Raw genomic sequence first — 6,000 nt, forward strand, 5'->3', positions numbered from 1 at the left:
TGGATTGGCCATGCTAAATTGCCCTTAGTGTTCAAATTGCCCTTAGTGTTGGGTGAGGTTACTGGGTTATGGGGATAAGGTGGAGGTGTGGACCTTGGGTAGGGTGCTCTTTCCAAGAGCCGGTGCAGACTCGATGGGCCAAATGGCCTCCTTCTGCACTGTGAATTCTATGAAATCTGCCTCTGTGTTAAAGGAGCAGCACCTTCTCTTTAGTATTAATAGACTGCTCTGTTTATAATCATGGGATGCAACAGCATGAGCTGTAATGTTGCACATACCTATGATTGAAAACCTGAGGTCTCCCAGAATGATTGTTCCAATGATAATCCTCCGTTTGAAAAATATACATACTAAATGCTTGACATGGATCAAAGGCTCAGGCTTGTTCTGTATGAAGAATGTGTGGCCCCTGACCCACTGGCCTCCGGGAAATAGAGTCCCAGGAAAAAAATAAAGTTTGAGAAGAAAATGAATGCCCGATTCATAGAATCTTTGTTACTGGCCCAAAGCTTTTCCCTTATACGCCCTCCCCCCACACCCGCGCCCCTCATGTTTTGTCTTCGTGCCAATACAGAGAAACTTCCTGTTTTAGTTTACATTGACAAACATGCATCCTAATTATGTCAAGCATTTTTTGCATAGTTTCAGTCAACCCACATGTTAGCAATAGAATGCTGTGCTACAACTGTATGAGCCAGACCACATGTAACCAATCTGGGCAATAGAGCTGGTTAAATCATCAACTGCTTAGTTGAATGAAGGTTCAGTATGTTAAGCCCTTTATAGAGTTAAGATTAAAACAGGGAATGCTGGGAATGTGAACTTAAACAGAGAATACATAGCAAATCCACCAGCCTCAGAATGACTTGAGATGAGTTGGGCCTTGTAGTTCTCTGATTGGGGTTCGCCGGACCAAGAACAATGTTGAATAGGAAATGGTGGGTTTGCTTCCCTGCTCGTTTACATTGATGGTGGGAGAGTCAGGCAGAGGAGACCAGCGGTTCACCAGCCTGCGTGTCCTCCTTGCCGGGAACGCTGGGAAATCAATCCTATTGTTCCAGCTAGGCTTCCTTCACTGGGGAAGATTGGTTCCTGAGAGAAGAGCCATCCGAAAGGTTAACCTTTTTCAACTTTCTGTGCATTCCTAACTTTTTTTCTGTTTTTTTATTTTATGGCAGATCCTAACCAAACTGGAGCAAACCAGTCTTTCCGGCAGCGGAGAATTCCCTCAGTAAAACCCTGGGCTGGATTCTCCGCCGGCGGGATGCCCCGTCTTGCCGGCGCCCAGGGGTTTCCCGATGGCATGGGGCTGCCCCACAATGGGAAACCCCATTGACCAGCCAGCGTAACGGAGCATCGCCCCAAAGTGGTGAGGCAGAAATGAGCATCCCGCCCCATGTTTATAAGGACTGTGGCACTAATCTAAGTATTCAAATAAGCACGCTCAAAATTGGTATTATGCCTACTTTTAGCCGTCACCAGACCATGGGCGAAATTCTCCTACCCGCCCCGCCACATTTCTGCCCCGACCGGCCGGCGGGAGTCTCCGTAACACCGGCCGGTCAATGGGGTTTCCCATTGTGGGGCAGCCCCACGCCGTCGGGAAACCCCCGGGCGCCGGCAAAACGGAGACTCCCGCCGGCGGAGAATGACGCCCCTGGTCCTTGAATGATTTTATGTTTGAAAAAAAAAGGATGGCACAGAAAGATTATTGGTGTGGCATCATGCTGGCATCAGAATATCAGCATAACAGCCTGAATGGATGATGTGGGAGGGTTTGTTTTGTGAGTGAGCCCATTGTGTGTTTGCACTGCAACGCACTGAGTCAGGCCCAGTAAGAATCTTGGGCCTGAGGTTTGTTTATTTTAAGCTGGGGCTGACACAAAGTGCAGGAGATTCCAGATTACTCTGGGGTGGCACAGTGGTTATCACTGCTGCCTCACAGCGCCAGGGTCCCGGGTTCAATTCCAGCCTTGGGTGACTTTCTGTGTGGAGTTTGCACTTTCTCCCCCTGACCGCAGGGGTTTCGTCCGGGCGCTCCGGTTTCCTCCCACAGTCCAGAGATGGGCAGGTTACGTGGATTGGCCATGCTAAATTGACCCTTCATGTCCAAAAGGTTAGGTGGGGTTACTGGGTTACATAGATATGTTGCGACGTGGGCCTAGGTAGGGTGCTCTTTCAGAGGGCCGGTGCAGAAGCGATGGGCCAAATGGCCTCCTACTGCACTGCAGGCATTCTATACTCATATCATCAGCTCAATGTCCACCTTCAGTGGACATCACTGTGATATTCCAGAAAAGCTATTGATGAAGGATGATACAGGAGCCATCTCTTTACTCAGTCTAACGTTTATTTGCAGAGTGAAACATTACAAGCATATACCTCCTGTTATGGGCCAGGTTTTAAAAACCCCAAAATGTATTATGGAGTTCACCTGACCTGTAACTTTTTATGTTGAATTTGGCTAGGGTGAGCACAAGAGCCTACCTTTAGGTGTCATTCAACAGTCTTCCCAGACACTTTAATCAAAATCAGCTTTATTCTAAGAACTGAGTTAACATTTATATAAACACACAGCTACAGTAATCTATGTATAACACTTAATGAATTCCCCCTTAACTGTTCCAATTCAAAAACAAAATCCCCTAAACCAAAACCCCTTTTCAAGGGTGTGGCCCAGCACTCTGCATTCTTACTTGAATAAGACTGGCTTTCCCTGAGATTCTGACCTTGTCTCTCCAGCAGATTTAAACCCTTCCAGAAAGCAAACTATATCTTTTAAGGTACTAAAACAGTAAGTAGCTATAATCAATGGGTTTTTTATTGGAACAATATTTAAAATGAAAATAGAGAGAGACAGGCCAAAACACTTCTGTTCTCTGTCTGAGTCCACGGCAGCCAAATGTGAAAGCGAAACCAAAAACAGCCCACGGAGCCACAGCCCAGCTCCACCCACACAATGACACCACTGAAGGCATGTGATAAGACAAAAACCTTTCTTATAGGGACAGTCCCATGACACTCCTAGCCCACAGTTTCAATGCGGGTATCTTTTTATGTCCTCAAGTGAAACCCCAATTAATGCCCTCCATTTGCAAATAACCAAAACAATTAACACATAATTAACAATTAGGTCAAGCCTCAGCTCCAATCACGAGTGTATACTTCATATTAAATTACCACTTTCACTCTCTCTGCAGGAAGAATAGGAATGTGCAGAAAGGAAAAGGATCTGTGACAGAAGAATTTCAATTGAATGACAATTTGAAAGAATTTACTTGCTGGACTTAATTTCTCAATTTATGTTTTCACATAGCCTTGTGTAAAGTGCTGTCAGTCTTTTCAAGGTGGCACCATCGGTCCATCGAAACAGTGATCCAAATGTGAAGGACTTCTCAAATTAACCATAGTTACTGTTAATAAAAGAGACTGACGTGGTTTTCTGCTTAACACCTGTGGAGGAAGGTTCTCAACATTACTGAAAATGAATGGAAAATGAACAAGAATCATCTTTTGAAGTGAATGTGCAGGAAAACCCGCAAGTTCGTTGGGTTTTTGACAATTATTTCATTCTTTTTCTATTGGCGTTAGTTGCTTTTCCAGACATTCAATCATTATGAGTCTAATTCTCCCTTCTAAGTAGTATGCCCATCATTTAGTTTTTAAAAATAAATTTAGAGTACTCGGGGCAATTTAGCATGACCAATCCACCTACCCTGCACATCTTTGTGTTGAGGTGAGACCCACGCAGACACGGGGAGAATGTGCAAACTCCACACGGACAGCGACCCAGGGCCAGGATTGAACCAGTGTCCTCGACGCCGTGAGGCAGCAGTGCTAACCACCGCGCCACCCGTACCGCCCCAATGTCTCCCGTTTAAAAACCCGAGCTGCAAAAGGTAAGTTTGACTAATTCATTGATTCTGCAGTCCCCCAACTGCGTGTTTTTCGGTGGCGAAGGGATTCTCTATTCCCGCCGCTGGTCAATGGGATTTCCCATTTAAGCCACCCGACGCCGCTGGGAAACACGGGGGCGGGAATGCGCTGTCGGCGGGAACCGAGAACCCCAACGGCTGGAGAATTCCAGCCCTGACGTTTTTGGCTTTCAAATTTTCCCTTTGTCCAGGTGAATAGTGTTTGTTTAAGTAAATCATGTTTTGCATCAACAATCGCATGGAAGAGAAATGGCCTTTATGTCTCAGTGGGTTAATATTCACCTAGATCCCTGCACAGCTGTTTTATTTTGGTTCAGAGCTCAGTTTGAATTATTCCTGTTGCGATTTGGAGTATACCCTCAGGGAGTGCAGCTACATTTATGTCATGTAAAATAAACTGTACTAAAACCACTTTTGTTTCAGGAAATACAAATGTACCAAAGTCACGTCTTGGTCAAAGTCACTCCAGAAATAGAAACAGACGACTCCCGGATCAAAGATATGTCTTACAGTATTAAAACCAATTGTAGGTCAGATGTACAGGGAAAGACTGAGAGAGATCTCACTGGAATGCTTCAGGCAGTGGCATCATATCCTCTGCTAGAGCATAAATTGATTCCAGACTTGGATAATATTCCAACAGAGATTAGTCTCACCATACAGGAATGGCAAGCAGGGCAGGGTTCCATGTTGTTTGCTTTCAAAACAGCATTCAAACGGCAAAACAAACTCTAACCCTAACTAACCCAGGTTCTAAAAATAGAATTTTGCATTCGGATTGTTAATCCAATCCTAACTCAAACGCCAAAATACTGGAGAAAGCTTTGTGTGCGATTTCGCCGCCAGTCAGCACTTGGTGTGCTTAATACATTTTCCACAGGCATTCTTGCCCTTATGCAAAATCTGTTGAGTCCTACCAATCACAGGCTTGCGCCCGCATTCAAGTGATACCTGTGAGTAAGAAGGGCACACAGACCAGACTGTTTGGAATCTTAGTACCAATTTTCCCCTGCCCAGCTTCTGAACAGCATTCAAGAAATGGGTGTTTCCATTAAAATGATAATCTTCTTCACATGGACAGCAATACATCTGAACTTCGAAAGCTTATCTGGTGGCTGCGCTTGCCTACACCTGAAAGGAGTACAGCAACACAAACAAACAATATGGGTATCTAATGGCTGAGCACATACATTACTTTTACCTGCACCACATGTGGATCAGCAGCACAGGAGGAAAATCTCCTACAAGTAAATGCAAAGGTCGCTGTCATGCCCAGTACAGGTATGCAGGGATTACAAGCTTTAAAGGTATATTTTTTAAAATGGATGGCAAAAGCTGTTTACAATGGCTGTAGCATATCCCATGACTTGGTAATACACAGCCATTCAAGTACTCGGAAATTCATGAAAATACTTGATTAACTAGGGACCTGAGTGAAGGAATCTCATAGCCATTTGTGAGATTCACACATCTCATTGTTGAAGAGAGGACCAAACCCTACTGTCGATGAGGTTTGCAGACAACTAGCCTCTATGTTTCACCAGGAATAACCGAGACATTGAAACTGCATGGGTTTTAGACCAGGCATTGTCAAACTCGGGGGCGCGACCCACGGGTGGGCCGCGGAGCCGTCCGTTGCGGCGCTCCCGATCATGCAAATCTGCGCGCAGCAGCCACAGCAGCTGGCTGTTAATAGCGCCGGCTGCAAACGACCTTCAAAATGGCCATGAACATGTGAAAAAAATGCGGCCACACTGCGCATGCGTGCCAGATCTTCGGCGTGCACGCGCAAAACTATGCACATGCGCGCCGATGATCAGGTACGCATGCGCACTGCGGCCGCTTTTTTTTAAACGGTCGCAGCATTTTTTTTTACAAGTTTGGGGAGGGGGGGTTATTCATTTTATTCATTTATTTTATTCATTTAATTTTTATTTTTTCCATTTATTTATAAACCAGGGGCTGGTTTAGCACACTGGGCTAAATAGTTGCTTTTAAAGCAGACCAAGGCAAGCCAGCAGCACGGTTCAATTCCCGTACCGGCCTCCCCGAACAGGCTCTGGAA

At 45.4% G+C, this 6,000-nt stretch overlaps 1 long non-coding RNA gene across 1 annotated transcript in view; it reads left to right on the top strand.

Annotated features, from left to right (window-relative positions):
- Positions 1–5,662, top strand: part of LOC140398528 (uncharacterized) — a 64,673-nt gene extending 59,011 nt beyond the window's left edge. Inside the window, exon 3 of the long non-coding RNA XR_011937503.1 lies at positions 3,201–5,662. This is a non-coding gene — a long non-coding RNA (uncharacterized lncRNA). The remainder of the gene's footprint in view (positions 1–3,200) is intronic.
- The last annotated feature ends 338 nt before the right edge of the window (positions 5,663–6,000 follow it).

The sequence above is a fragment of the Scyliorhinus torazame genome, chromosome 21 (genome assembly GCF_047496885.1).
Source record: "Scyliorhinus torazame isolate Kashiwa2021f chromosome 21, sScyTor2.1, whole genome shotgun sequence".
Lineage (NCBI taxonomy): Eukaryota > Metazoa > Chordata > Chondrichthyes > Carcharhiniformes > Scyliorhinidae > Scyliorhinus > Scyliorhinus torazame.